The sequence below is a fragment of the Crassostrea angulata genome, chromosome 4 (assembly GCF_025612915.1).
Source record: "Crassostrea angulata isolate pt1a10 chromosome 4, ASM2561291v2, whole genome shotgun sequence".
Lineage (NCBI taxonomy): Eukaryota > Metazoa > Mollusca > Bivalvia > Ostreida > Ostreidae > Magallana > Magallana angulata.
Window position 1 is genome coordinate 9,929,740 of NC_069114.1, and position 16,643 is coordinate 9,946,382.

The following is a 16,643-nucleotide window of genomic DNA, read 5'->3' on the forward strand; positions in this document are numbered from 1 at the left end:
CAAAATCCACGTTTATCAACTTATGTCTAATTTTTCGTTATTTTTCAAACAATTAGGATGAATAATGACATTTTGTGGGGTTCTTTTTCAATTTTGGCAGATAATATGAAAAAATAACGGTAAAAATAGTGTGAAATGGATTTGAACGAGGTGTGAACAGCATGGTGTCATCAATGAGTCAAACAGGGGACGTAAGTACTTGCAAAATGTCTAAAAACACTTTCTAATGTTAACTTTACTTATCACCCAAATCATAAAAGAATTGGTCGATTTGTCATTAAGTTATAAAGTCTTAAATATACCCACCCCTCTCTCTCTCTCTCTCTCTCTCTCTCTCTCTCTCTCTCTCTCTCTCTCTCTCTCTCTCTCTGATATTAATCATAGTACATGTAAAAGTATATATATATATTTCCTTTAATATTATTTTGATTAAATTATAAGGAGGAAAGTAGGGCTTATGTTACTTCATGATTCCTATGAATGATGACATATTTCACTGCCTAGCAGATTGCATGACAGGACATACAAGCTGGTAAAGGGGCACCTGCTGCCCCCCCCCCCCCCCCCAGTTAACACCATTTTGACAGAGAATAATGAAGAAAACAACAAATGGTAAGTTGATTTTATTCATTTATTCATATTTTTCTTACAATTTAACACTTGAAATCTGATGGTGAGTAGGCATCACAACATTTTCCTCAGTACTTTAGAATATGTAAACCTTCATGTATAGATATTTATATGAGACATATACATTTTACTGGTGAGAAATAGTCATTTTAGCATCTAAATTATCGATGCCTTGCAAATTTTTATTTAAATTACTGCTTTAAAGTCTTATTATGTCAGTTTTTTCCCCTCTTTGTGTCCTAGAAATGTAACTACCAACAAATGTAGCATGTGTATGAGTTTGGTTGCTGGCATTGAACAGTGATTGCCCAAGATATATGAGGTCTGCTAGAAGCTTTACTATTTGTAATACTGTAGTAATATCTTTTTGGCACTCTCATCATTAATTTGAGTCTTGGTCATCATTGTTCATGGTAACATACCAGACATTTTCACCTCTAAATGCACAATGTATGTAGAAACCCATGACTTTGAATGGTGAATCCTAGCTACAAAAGGTATGATCTCCTCAAGATTAATCACACCAGATAATGCTGAAAGAAGGTGATGGACTTGTAATTTCTAGAATAGTTTCTCGTTAATGTTTGTAAAAAATCCCTACTTTGGATTTTAATGTGTAGAGTTATCTCCCTTTGTTTTAAGAGTACAGTTTTCATGAACCAAGGCTCCTTATGAATTAGGGTACATTTAAGTAATTTATTCAGTGTATATGTAATGAATGGACAAATAGAATTCATTCTAAATTCTTCTAAATTGTTAGTTTTGTTTCAAAAGGCATTTTATGCCTATCCATATCAGCCCTGTGTACTCTGAGTTAATCTACTTTGGTCAGCAAGTGCCATTTCCTGAAAATTTGTGAATGGTTCTATGTGATTATCTGCTTAATGTAAACGGATTAGCCACTGTATATTTATCAAAATACCTGATTTCTATAGCACTAAATGCAGAATATTTTAAATATTTTTTCAAGCTCATAGCATGTGATTAAATGTTTCATTTTTGGCATTTTCTGAAAAATTTAGCCATATTTGGGGTATTTTTTTCAAAAATTTCCAAAAAATAGTTCCAGGTGTAAAAGAATTAAATCATTATTAGCATCATCATGTAGACATGTTAGGTTAATAAATGTAATAGATTAATGAAACTTTTGACAAGTAATTAATGTTAAATGTAGCTCTTGAAATTTGAATATTGTGTGTAACGTGCTAGATTTTGCATGTTATTTCAGCCTTCCTGGACCATATTTCAAAGGCCTATAACTCTGATGCAGAATACACAATTCCCGCCAAATTTCCCAGGGAGGTGTATTATGGGTATAAGTGTCTACCTACCAAGTTTCATCAAAATCAAAGAAGAATTGTGTAATTATTAGGTCACATACCACTATTTTTACCCCGTGCTCATTGATCACGCAAGTAGTTCCATTCTAAAAATGTATGTATTATTTCAAAAATTCCTAGGGGTACTAAATGGTCGAATTTGGTTCCTTTTATGGCATGGATGGAAAGAAGAAGGTTTGAAAAAAAATACAGACAGGAAAATGTTTTGAAAAATTATCTTTACAGGCGCAATAGAAAGGGTGTGAGGAGGCCAATGTTTACACACATTCCAAAGTGAAAGTGAATTTTTCATGGTAGGGGTTATTTTAGGGGCCATATCTCAGTCCCCTCTCGATTGATTTTCCTGCAGTTTGGATATGTTGTTGGACTAGTGTCATTCTATTGGTATGCTGTATTTGAACTCATTTGAGCCGGTGGAATTTTTTATATGAATTATTTTTGTATAAAGGAATAAGAGGGAAAAATAATTGTGGTCTGTGTCCTATCAGGTCAAAGGTCAAAATCCACGTTTATCAACTTATGTCTAATTTTTCGTTATTTTTCAAACAATTAGGATGAATAATGACATTTTGTGGGGTTCTTTTTCAATTTTGGCAGATAATATGAAAAAATAACGGTAAAAATAGTGTGAAATGGATTTGAACGAGGTGTGAACAGCATGGTGTCATCAATGAGTCAAACAGGGGACGTAAGTACTTGCAAAATGTCTAAAAACACTTTCTAATGTTAACTTTACTTATCACCCAAATCATAAAAGAATTGGTCGATTTGTCATTAAGTTATAAAGTCTTAAATATACCCACCCCTCTCTCTCTCTCTCTCTCTCTCTCTCTCTCTCTCTCTCTCTCTCTCTCTCTCTCTCTCTCTGATATTAATCATAGTACATGTAAAAGTATATATATATATTTCCTTTAATATTATTTTGATTAAATTATAAGGAGGAAAGTAGGGCTTATGTTACTTCATGATTCCTATGAATGATGACATATTTCACTGCCTAGCAGATTGCATGACAGGACATACAAGCTGGTAAAGGGGCACCTGCTGCCCCCCCCCCCCCCCAGTTAACACCATTTTGACAGAGAATAATGAAGAAAACAACAAATGGTAAGTTGATTTTATTCATTTATTCATATTTTTCTTACAATTTAACACTTGAAATCTGATGGTGAGTAGGCATCACAACATTTTCCTCAGTACTTTAGAATATGTAAACCTTCATGTATAGATATTTATATGAGACATATACATTTTACTGGTGAGAAATAGTCATTTTAGCATCTAAATTATCGATGCCTTGCAAATTTTTATTTAAATTACTGCTTTAAAGTCTTATTATGTCAGTTTTTTTCCCCTCTTTGTGTCCTAGAAATGTAACTACCAACAAATGTAGCATGTGTATGAGTTTGGTTGCTGGCATTGAACAGTGATTGCCCAAGATATATGAGGTCTGCTAGAAGCTTTACTATTTGTAATACTGTAGTAATATCTTTTTGGCACTCTCATCATTAATTTGAGTCTTGGTCATCATTGTTCATGGTAACATACCAGACATTTTCACCTCTAAATGCACAATGTATGTAGAAACCCATGACTTTGAATGGTGAATCCTAGCTACAAAAGGTATGATCTCCTCAAGATTAATCACACCAGATAATGCTGAAAGAAGGTGATGGACTTGTAATTTCTAGAATAGTTTCTCGTTAATGTTTGTAAAAAATCCCTACTTTGGATTTTAATGTGTAGAGTTATCTCCCTTTGTTTTAAGAGTACAGTTTTCATGAACCAAGGCTCCTTATGAATTAGGGTACATTTAAGTAATTTATTCAGTGTATATGTAATGAATGGACAAATAGAATTCATTCTAAATTCTTCTAAATTGTTAGTTTTGTTTCAAAAGGCATTTTATGCCTATCCATATCAGCCCTGTGTACTCTGAGTTAATCTACTTTGGTCAGCAAGTGCCATTTCCTGAAAATTTGTGAATGGTTCTATGTGATTATCTGCTTAATGTAAACGGATTAGCCACTGTATATTTATCAAAATACCTGATTTCTATAGCAAACTAAATGCAGAATATTTTAAATATTTTTTCAAGCTCATAGCATGTGATTAAATGTTTCATTTTTGGCATTTTCTGAAAAATTTAGCCATATTTGGGGTATTTTTTTCAAAAATTTCCAAAAAATAGTTCCAGGTGTAAAAGAATTAAATCATTATTAGCATCATCATGTAGACATGTTAGGTTAATAAATGTAATAGATTAATGAAACTTTTGACAAGTAATTAATGTTAAATGTAGCTCTTGAAATTTGAATATTGTGTGTAACGTGCTAGATTTTGCATGTTATTTCAGCCTTCCTGGACCATATTTCAAAGGCCTATAACTCTGATGCAGAATACACAATTCCCGCCAAATTTCCCAGGGAGGTGTATTATGGGTATCAGTGTCTACCTACCAAGTTTCATCAAAATCAAAGAAGAATTGTGTAATTATTAGGTCAAAGGTCAAAATCCACGTTTATCAACTTATGTCTAATTTTTCGTTATTTTTCAAACAATTAGGATGAATAATGACATTTTGTGGGGTTCTTTTTCAATTTTGGCAGATAATATGAAAAAATAACGGTAAAAATAGTGTGAAATGGATTTGAACGAGGTGTGAACAGCATGGTGTCATCAATGAGTCAAACAGGGGACGTAAGTACTTGCAAAATGTCTAAAAACACTTTCTAATGTTAACTTTACTTATCACCCAAATCATAAAAGAATTGGTCGATTTGTCATTAAGTTATAAAGTCTTAAATATACCCACCCCTCTCTCTCTCTCTCTCTCTCTCTCTCTCTCTCTCTCTCTCTCTCTCTGATATTAATCATAGTACATGTAAAAGTATATATATATATTTCCTTTAATATTATTTTGATTAAATTATAAGGAGGAAAGTAGGGCTTATGTTACTTCATGATTCCTATGAATGATGACATATTTCACTGCCTAGCAGATTGCATGACAGGACATACAAGCTGGTAAAGGGGCACCTGCTGCCCCCCCCCCCCCCCCAGTTAACACCATTTTGACAGAGAATAATGAAGAAAACAACAAATGGTAAGTTGATTTTATTCATTTATTCATATTTTTCTTACAATTTAACACTTGAAATCTGATGGTGAGTAGGCATCACAACATTTTCCTCAGTACTTTAGAATATGTAAACCTTCATGTATAGATATTTATATGAGACATATACATTTTACTGGTGAGAAATAGTCATTTTAGCATCTAAATTATCGATGCCTTGCAAATTTTTATTTAAATTACTGCTTTAAAGTCTTATTATGTCAGTTTTTTCCCCTCTTTGTGTCCTAGAAATGTAACTACCAACAAATGTAGCATGTGTATGAGTTTGGTTGCTGGCATTGAACAGTGATTGCCCAAGATATATGAGGTCTGCTAGAAGCTTTACTATTTGTAATACTGTAGTAATATCTTTTTGGCACTCTCATCATTAATTTGAGTCTTGGTCATCATTGTTCATGGTAACATACCAGACATTTTCACCTCTAAATGCACAATGTATGTAGAAACCCATGACTTTGAATGGTGAATCCTAGCTACAAAAGGTATGATCTCCTCAAGATTAATCACACCAGATAATGCTGAAAGAAGGTGATGGACTTGTAATTTCTAGAATAGTTTCTCGTTAATGTTTGTAAAAAATCCCTACTTTGGATTTTAATGTGTAGAGTTATCTCCCTTTGTTTTAAGAGTACAGTTTTCATGAACCAAGGCTCCTTATGAATTAGGGTACATTTAAGTAATTTATTCAGTGTATATGTAATGAATGGACAAATAGAATTCATTCTAAATTCTTCTAAATTGTTAGTTTTGTTTCAAAAGGCATTTTATGCCTATCCATATCAGCCCTGTGTACTCTGAGTTAATCTACTTTGGTCAGCAAGTGCCATTTCCTGAAAATTTGTGAATGGTTCTATGTGATTATCTGCTTAATGTAAACGGATTAGCCACTGTATATTTATCAAAATACCTGATTTCTATAGCAAACTAAATGCAGAATATTTTAAATATTTTTTCAAGCTCATAGCATGTGATTAAATGTTTCATTTTTGGCATTTTCTGAAAAATTTAGCCATATTTGGGGTATTTTTTTCAAAAATTTCCAAAAAATAGTTCCAGGTGTAAAAGAATTAAATCATTATTAGCATCATCATGTAGACATGTTAGGTTAATAAATGTAATAGATTAATGAAACTTTTGACAAGTAATTAATGTTAAATGTAGCTCTTGAAATTTGAATATTGTGTGTAACGTGCTAGATTTTGCATGTTATTTCAGCCTTCCTGGACCATATTTCAAAGGCCTATAACTCTGATGCAGAATACACAATTCCCGCCAAATTTCCCAGGGAGGTGTATTATGGGTATAAGTGTCTACCTACCAAGTTTCATCAAAATCAAAGAAGAATTGTGTAATTATCAGGTCAAAGGTCAAAATCCACGTTTATCAACTTATGTCTAATTTTTCGTTATTTTTCAAACAATTAGGATGAATAATGACATTTTGTGGGGTTCTTTTTCAATTTTGGCAGATAATATGAAAAAATAACGGTAAAAATAGTGTGAAATGGATTTGAACGAGGTGTGAACAGCATGGTGTCATCAATGAGTCAAACAGGGGACGTAAGTACTTGCAAAATGTCTAAAAACACTTTCTAATGTTAACTTTACTTATCACCCAAATCATAAAAGAATTGGTCGATTTGTCATTAAGTTATAAAGTCTTAAATATACCCACCCCTCTCTCTCTCTCTCTCTCTCTCTCTCTCTCTCTCTCTCTCTCTCTCTCTCTCTCTGATATTAATCATAGTACATGTAAAAGTATATATATATATATTTCCTTTAATATTATTTTGATTAAATTATAAGGAGGAAAGTAGGGCTTATGTTACTTCATGATTCCTATGAATGATGACATATTTCACTGCCTAGCAGATTGCATGACAGGACATACAAGCTGGTAAAGGGGCACCTGCTGCCCCCCCCCCCCCCCCAGTTAACACCATTTTGACAGAGAATAATGAAGAAAACAACAAATGGTAAGTTGATTTTATTCATTTATTCATATTTTTCTTACAATTTAACACTTGAAATCTGATGGTGAGTAGGCATCACAACATTTTCCTCAGTACTTTAGAATATGTAAACCTTCATGTATAGATATTTATATGAGACATATACATTTTACTGGTGAGAAATAGTCATTTTAGCATCTAAATTATCGATGCCTTGCAAATTTTTATTTAAATTACTGCTTTAAAGTCTTATTATGTCAGTTTTTTCCCCTCTTTGTGTCCTAGAAATGTAACTACCAACAAATGTAGCATGTGTATGAGTTTGGTTGCTGGCATTGAACAGTGATTGCCCAAGATATATGAGGTCTGCTAGAAGCTTTACTATTTGTAATACTGTAGTAATATCTTTTTGGCACTCTCATCATTAATTTGAGTCTTGGTCATCATTGTTCATGGTAACATACCAGACATTTTCACCTCTAAATGCACAATGTATGTAGAAACCCATGACTTTGAATGGTGAATCCTAGCTACAAAAGGTATGATCTCCTCAAGATTAATCACACCAGATAATGCTGAAAGAAGGTGATGGACTTGTAATTTCTAGAATAGTTTCTCGTTAATGTTTGTAAAAAATCCCTACTTTGGATTTTAATGTGTAGAGTTATCTCCCTTTGTTTTAAGAGTACAGTTTTCATGAACCAAGGCTCCTTATGAATTAGGGTACATTTAAGTAATTTATTCAGTGTATATGTAATGAATGGACAAATAGAATTCATTCTAAATTCTTCTAAATTGTTAGTTTTGTTTCAAAAGGCATTTTATGCCTATCCATATCAGCCCTGTGTACTCTGAGTTAATCTACTTTGGTCAGCAAGTGCCATTTCCTGAAAATTTGTGAATGGTTCTATGTGATTATCTGCTTAATGTAAACGGATTAGCCACTGTATATTTATCAAAATACCTGATTTCTATAGCAAACTAAATGCAGAATATTTTAAATATTTTTTCAAGCTCATAGCATGTGATTAAATGTTTCATTTTTGGCATTTTCTGAAAAATTTAGCCATATTTGGGGTATTTTTTTCAAAAATTTCCAAAAAATAGTTCCAGGTGTAAAAGAATTAAATCATTATTAGCATCATCATGTAGACATGTTAGGTTAATAAATGTAATAGATTAATGAAACTTTTGACAAGTAATTAATGTTAAATGTAGCTCTTGAAATTTGAATATTGTGTGTAACGTGCTAGATTTTGCATGTTATTTCAGCCTTCCTGGACCATATTTCAAAGGCCTATAACTCTGATGCAGAATACACAATTCCCGCCAAATTTCCCAGGGAGGTGTATTATGGGTATAAGTGTCTACCTACCAAGTTTCATCAAAATCAAAGAAGAATTGTGTAATTATCAGGTCAAAGGTCAAAATCCACGTTTATCAACTTATGTCTAATTTTTCGTTATTTTTCAAACAATTAGGATGAATAATGACATTTTGTGGGGTTCTTTTTCAATTTTGGCAGATAATATGAAAAAATAACGGTAAAAATAGTGTGAAATGGATTTGAACGAGGTGTGAACAGCATGGTGTCATCAATGAGTCAAACAGGGGACGTAAGTACTTGCAAAATGTCTAAAAACACTTTCTAATGTTAACTTTACTTATCACCCAAATCATAAAAGAATTGGTCGATTTGTCATTAAGTTATAAAGTCTTAAATATACCCACCCCTCTCTCTCTCTCTCTCTCTCTCTCTCTCTCTCTCTCTCTCTCTCTCTCTCTCTCTGATATTAATCATAGTACATGTAAAAGTATATATATATATTTCCTTTAATATTATTTTGATTAAATTATAAGGAGGAAAGTAGGGCTTATGTTACTTCATGATTCCTATGAATGATGACATATTTCACTGCCTAGCAGATTGCATGACAGGACATACAAGCTGGTAAAGGGGCACCTGCTGCCCCCCCCCCCCCCCCCCAGTTAACACCATTTTGACAGAGAATAATGAAGAAAACAACAAATGGTAAGTTGATTTTATTCATTTATTCATATTTTTCTTACAATTTAACACTTGAAATCTGATGGTGAGTAGGCATCACAACATTTTCCTCAGTACTTTAGAATATGTAAACCTTCATGTATAGATATTTATATGAGACATATACATTTTACTGGTGAGAAATAGTCATTTTAGCATCTAAATTATCGATGCCTTGCAAATTTTTATTTAAATTACTGCTTTAAAGTCTTATTATGTCAGTTTTTTCCCCTCTTTGTGTCCTAGAAATGTAACTACCAACAAATGTAGCATGTGTATGAGTTTGGTTGCTGGCATTGAACAGTGATTGCCCAAGATATATGAGGTCTGCTAGAAGCTTTACTATTTGTAATACTGTAGTAATATCTTTTTGGCACTCTCATCATTAATTTGAGTCTTGGTCATCATTGTTCATGGTAACATACCAGACATTTTCACCTCTAAATGCACAATGTATGTAGAAACCCATGACTTTGAATGGTGAATCCTAGCTACAAAAGGTATGATCTCCTCAAGATTAATCACACCAGATAATGCTGAAAGAAGGTGATGGACTTGTAATTTCTAGAATAGTTTCTCGTTAATGTTTGTAAAAAATCCCTACTTTGGATTTTAATGTGTAGAGTTATCTCCCTTTGTTTTAAGAGTACAGTTTTCATGAACCAAGGCTCCTTATGAATTAGGGTACATTTAAGTAATTTATTCAGTGTATATGTAATGAATGGACAAATAGAATTCATTCTAAATTCTTCTAAATTGTTAGTTTTGTTTCAAAAGGCATTTTATGCCTATCCATATCAGCCCTGTGTACTCTGAGTTAATCTACTTTGGTCAGCAAGTGCCATTTCCTGAAAATTTGTGAATGGTTCTATGTGATTATCTGCTTAATGTAAACGGATTAGCCACTGTATATTTATCAAAATACCTGATTTCTATAGCAAACTAAATGCAGAATATTTTAAATATTTTTTCAAGCTCATAGCATGTGATTAAATGTTTCATTTTTGGCATTTTCTGAAAAATTTAGCCATATTTGGGGTATTTTTTTCAAAAATTTCCAAAAAATAGTTCCAGGTGTAAAAGAATTAAATCATTATTAGCATCATCATGTAGACATGTTAGGTTAATAAATGTAATAGATTAATGAAACTTTTGACAAGTAATTAATGTTAAATGTAGCTCTTGAAATTTGAATATTGTGTGTAACGTGCTAGATTTTGCATGTTATTTCAGCCTTCCTGGACCATATTTCAAAGGCCTATAACTCTGATGCAGAATACACAATTCCCGCCAAATTTCCCAGGGAGGTGTATTATGGGTATAAGTGTCTACCTACCAAGTTTCATCAAAATCAAAGAAGAATTGTGTAATTATTAGGTCACATACCACTATTTTTACCCCGTGCTCATTGATCACGCAAGTAGTTCCATTCTAAAAATGTATGTATTATTTCAAAAATTCCTAGGGGTACTAAATGGTCGAATTTGGTTCCTTTTATGGCATGGATGGAAAGAAGAAGGTTTGAAAAAAAATACAGACAGGAAAATGTTTTGAAAAATTATCTTTACAGGCGCAATAGAAAGGGTGTGAGGAGGCCAATGTTTACACACATTCCAAAGTGAAAGTGAATTTTTCATGGTAGGGGTTATTTTAGGGGCCATATCTCAGTCCCCTCTCGATTGATTTTCCTGCAGTTTGGATATGTTGTTGGACTAGTGTCATTCTATTGGTATGCTGTATTTGAACTCATTTGAGCCGGTGGAATTTTTTATATGAATTATTTTTGTATAAAGGAATAAGAGGGAAAAATAATTGTGGTCTGTGTCCTATCAGGTCAAAGGTCAAAATCCACGTTTATCAACTTATGTCTAATTTTTCGTTATTTTTCAAACAATTAGGATGAATAATGACATTTTGTGGGGTTCTTTTTCAATTTTGGCAGATAATATGAAAAAATAACGGTAAAAATAGTGTGAAATGGATTTGAACGAGGTGTGAACAGCATGGTGTCATCAATGAGTCAAACAGGGGACGTAAGTACTTGCAAAATGTAAACACTTTCTAATGTTAACTTTACTTATCACCCAAATCATAAAAGAATTGGTCGATTTGTCATTAAGTTATAAAGTCTTAAATATACCCACCCCTCTCTCTCTCTCTCTCTCTCTCTCTCTCTCTCTCTCTCTCTCTCTCTCTCTCTGATATTAATCATAGTACATGTAAAAGTATATATATATATTTCCTTTAATATTATTTTGATTAAATTATAAGGAGGAAAGTAGGGCTTATGTTACTTCATGATTCCTATGAATGATGACATATTTCACTGCCTAGCAGATTGCATGACAGGACATACAAGCTGGTAAAGGGGCACCTGCTGCCCCCCCCCCCCCCCCAGTTAACACCATTTTGACAGAGAATAATGAAGAAAACAACAAATGGTAAGTTGATTTTATTCATTTATTCATATTTTTCTTACAATTTAACACTTGAAATCTGATGGTGAGTAGGCATCACAACATTTTCCTCAGTACTTTAGAATATGTAAACCTTCATGTATAGATATTTATATGAGACATATACATTTTACTGGTGAGAAATAGTCATTTTAGCATCTAAATTATCGATGCCTTGCAAATTTTTATTTAAATTACTGCTTTAAAGTCTTATTATGTCAGTTTTTTCCCCTCTTTGTGTCCTAGAAATGTAACTACCAACAAATGTAGCATGTGTATGAGTTTGGTTGCTGGCATTGAACAGTGATTGCCCAAGATATATGAGGTCTGCTAGAAGCTTTACTATTTGTAATACTGTAGTAATATCTTTTTGGCACTCTCATCATTAATTTGAGTCTTGGTCATCATTGTTCATGGTAACATACCAGACATTTTCACCTCTAAATGCACAATGTATGTAGAAACCCATGACTTTGAATGGTGAATCCTAGCTACAAAAGGTATGATCTCCTCAAGATTAATCACACCAGATAATGCTGAAAGAAGGTGATGGACTTGTAATTTCTAGAATAGTTTCTCGTTAATGTTTGTAAAAAATCCCTACTTTGGATTTTAATGTGTAGAGTTATCTCCCTTTGTTTTAAGAGTACAGTTTTCATGAACCAAGGCTCCTTATGAATTAGGGTACATTTAAGTAATTTATTCAGTGTATATGTAATGAATGGACAAATAGAATTCATTCTAAATTCTTCTAAATTGTTAGTTTTGTTTCAAAAGGCATTTTATGCCTATCCATATCAGCCCTGTGTACTCTGAGTTAATCTACTTTGGTCAGCAAGTGCCATTTCCTGAAAATTTGTGAATGGTTCTATGTGATTATCTGCTTAATGTAAACGGATTAGCCACTGTATATTTATCAAAATACCTGATTTCTATAGCAAACTAAATGCAGAATATTTTAAATATTTTTTCAAGCTCATAGCATGTGATTAAATGTTTCATTTTTGGCATTTTCTGAAAAATTTAGCCATATTTGGGGTATTTTTTTCAAAAATTTCCAAAAAATAGTTCCAGGTGTAAAAGAATTAAATCATTATTAGCATCATCATGTAGACATGTTAGGTTAATAAATGTAATAGATTAATGAAACTTTTGACAAGTAATTAATGTTAAATGTAGCTCTTGAAATTTGAATATTGTGTGTAACGTGCTAGATTTTGCATGTTATTTCAGCCTTCCTGGACCATATTTCAAAGGCCTATAACTCTGATGCAGAATACACAATTCCCGCCAAATTTCCCAGGGAGGTGTATTATGGGTATAAGTGTCTACCTACCAAGTTTCATCAAAATCAAAGAAGAATTGTGTAATTATTAGGTCAAAGGTCAAAATCCACGTTTATCAACTTATGTCTAATTTTTCGTTATTTTTCAAACAATTAGGATGAATAATGACATTTTGTGGGGTTCTTTTTCAATTTTGGCAGATAATATGAAAAAATAACGGTAAAAATAGTGTGAAATGGATTTGAACGAGGTGTGAACAGCATGGTGTCATCAATGAGTCAAACAGGGGACGTAAGTACTTGCAAAATGTCTAAAAACACTTTCTAATGTTAACTTTACTTATCACCCAAATCATAAAAGAATTGGTCGATTTGTCATTAAGTTATAAAGTCTTAAATATACCCACTCTCTCTCTCTCTCTCTCTCTCTCTCTCTCTCTCTCTCTCTCTCTCTCTCTCTCTCTCTCTCTGATATTAATCATAGTACATGTAAAAGTATATATATATATTTCCTTTAATATTATTTTGATTAAATTATAAGGAGGAAAGTAGGGCTTATGTTACTTCATGATTCCTATGAATGATGACATATTTCACTGCCTAGCAGATTGCATGACAGGACATACAAGCTGGTAAAGGGGCACCTGCTGCCCCCCCCCCCCCCCCAGTTAACACCATTTTGACAGAGAATAATGAAGAAAACAACAAATGGTAAGTTGATTTTATTCATTTATTCATATTTTTCTTACAATTTAACACTTGAAATCTGATGGTGAGTAGGCATCACAACATTTTCCTCAGTACTTTAGAATATGTAAACCTTCATGTATAGATATTTATATGAGACATATACATTTTACTGGTGAGAAATAGTCATTTTAGCATCTAAATTATCGATGCCTTGCAAATTTTTATTTAAATTACTGCTTTAAAGTCTTATTATGTCAGTTTTTTCCCCTCTTTGTGTCCTAGAAATGTAACTACCAACAAATGTAGCATGTGTATGAGTTTGGTTGCTGGCATTGAACAGTGATTGCCCAAGATATATGAGGTCTGCTAGAAGCTTTACTATTTGTAATACTGTAGTAATATCTTTTTGGCACTCTCATCATTAATTTGAGTCTTGGTCATCATTGTTCATGGTAACATACCAGACATTTTCACCTCTAAATGCACAATGTATGTAGAAACCCATGACTTTGAATGGTGAATCCTAGCTACAAAAGGTATGATCTCCTCAAGATTAATCACACCAGATAATGCTGAAAGAAGGTGATGGACTTGTAATTTCTAGAATAGTTTCTCGTTAATGTTTGTAAAAAATCCCTACTTTGGATTTTAATGTGTAGAGTTATCTCCCTTTGTTTTAAGAGTACAGTTTTCATGAACCAAGGCTCCTTATGAATTAGGGTACATTTAAGTAATTTATTCAGTGTATATGTAATGAATGGACAAATAGAATTCATTCTAAATTCTTCTAAATTGTTAGTTTTGTTTCAAAAGGCATTTTATGCCTATCCATATCAGCCCTGTGTACTCTGAGTTAATCTACTTTGGTCAGCAAGTGCCATTTCCTGAAAATTTGTGAATGGTTCTATGTGATTATCTGCTTAATGTAAACGGATTAGCCACTGTATATTTATCAAAATACCTGATTTCTATAGCAAACTAAATGCAGAATATTTTAAATATTTTTTCAAGCTCATAGCATGTGATTAAATGTTTCATTTTTGGCATTTTCTGAAAAATTTAGCCATATTTGGGGTATTTTTTTCAAAAATTTCCAAAAAATAGTTCCAGGTGTAAAAGAATTAAATCATTATTAGCATCATCATGTAGACATGTTAGGTTAATAAATGTAATAGATTAATGAAACTTTTGACAAGTAATTAATGTTAAATGTAGCTCTTGAAATTTGAATATTGTGTGTAACGTGCTAGATTTTGCATGTTATTTCAGCCTTCCTGGACCATATTTCAAAGGCCTATAACTCTGATGCAGAATACACAATTCCCGCCAAATTTCCCAGGGAGGTGTATTATGGGTATAAGTGTCTACCTACCAAGTTTCATCAAAATCAAAGAAGAATTGTGTAATTATCAGGTCAAAGGTCAAAATCCACGTTTATCAACTTATGTCTAATTTTTCGTTATTTTTCAAACAATTAGGATGAATAATGACATTTTGTGGGGTTCTTTTTCAATTTTGGCAGATAATATGAAAAAATAACGGTAAAAATAGTGTGAAATGGATTTGAACGAGGTGTGAACAGCATGGTGTCATCAATGAGTCAAACAGGGGACGTAAGTACTTGCAAAATGTCTAAAAACACTTTCTAATGTTAACTTTACTTATCACCCAAATCATAAAAGAATTGGTCGATTTGTCATTAAGTTATAAAGTCTTAAATATACCCACCTCTCTCTCTCTCTCTCTCTCTCTCTCTCTCTCTCTCTCTCTCTCTCTGATATTAATCATAGTACATGTAAAAGTATATATATATATATTTCCTTTAATATTATTTTGATTAAATTATAAGGAGGAAAGTAGGGCTTATGTTACTTCATGATTCCTATGAATGATGACATATTTCACTGCCTAGCAGATTGCATGACAGGACATACAAGCTGGTAAAGGGGCACCTGCTGCCCCCCCCCCCCCCCAGTTAACACCATTTTGACAGAGAATAATGAAGAAAACAACAAATGGTAAGTTGATTTTATTCATTTATTCATATTTTTCTTACAATTTAACACTTGAAATCTGATGGTGAGTAGGCATCACAACATTTTCCTCAGTACTTTAGAATATGTAAACCTTCATGTATAGATATTTATATGAGACATATACATTTTACTGGTGAGAAATAGTCATTTTAGCATCTAAATTATCGATGCCTTGCAAATTTTTATTTAAATTACTGCTTTAAAGTCTTATTATGTCAGTTTTTTCCCCTCTTTGTGTCCTAGAAATGTAACTACCAACAAATGTAGCATGTGTATGAGTTTGGTTGCTGGCATTGAACAGTGATTGCCCAAGATATATGAGGTCTGCTAGAAGCTTTACTATTTGTAATACTGTAGTAATATCTTTTTGGCACTCTCATCATTAATTTGAGTCTTGGTCATCATTGTTCATGGTAACATACCAGACATTTTCACCTCTAAATGCACAATGTATGTAGAAACCCATGACTTTGAATGGTGAATCCTAGCTACAAAAGGTATGATCTCCTCAAGATTAATCACACCAGATAATGCTGAAAGAAGGTGATGGACTTGTAATTTCTAGAATAGTTTCTCGTTAATGTTTGTAAAAAATCCCTACTTTGGATTTTAATGTGTAGAGTTATCTCCCTTTGTTTTAAGAGTACAGTTTTCATGAACCAAGGCTCCTTATGAATTAGGGTACATTTAAGTAATTTATTCAGTGTATATGTAATGAATGGACAAATAGAATTCATTCTAAATTCTTCTAAATTGTTAGTTTTGTTTCAAAAGGCATTTTATGCCTATCCATATCAGCCCTGTGTACTCTGAGTTAATCTACTTTGGTCAGCAAGTGCCATTTCCTGAAAATTTGTGAATGGTTCTATGTGATTATCTGCTTAATGTAAACGGATTAGCCACTGTATATTTATCAAAATACCTGATTTCTATAGCAAACTAAATGCAGAATATTTTAAATATTTTTTCAAGCTCATAGCATGTGATTAAATGTTTCATTTTTGGCATTTTCTGAAAAATTTAGCCATATTTGGGGTATTTTTTTCAAAAATTTCCAAAAAATAGTTCC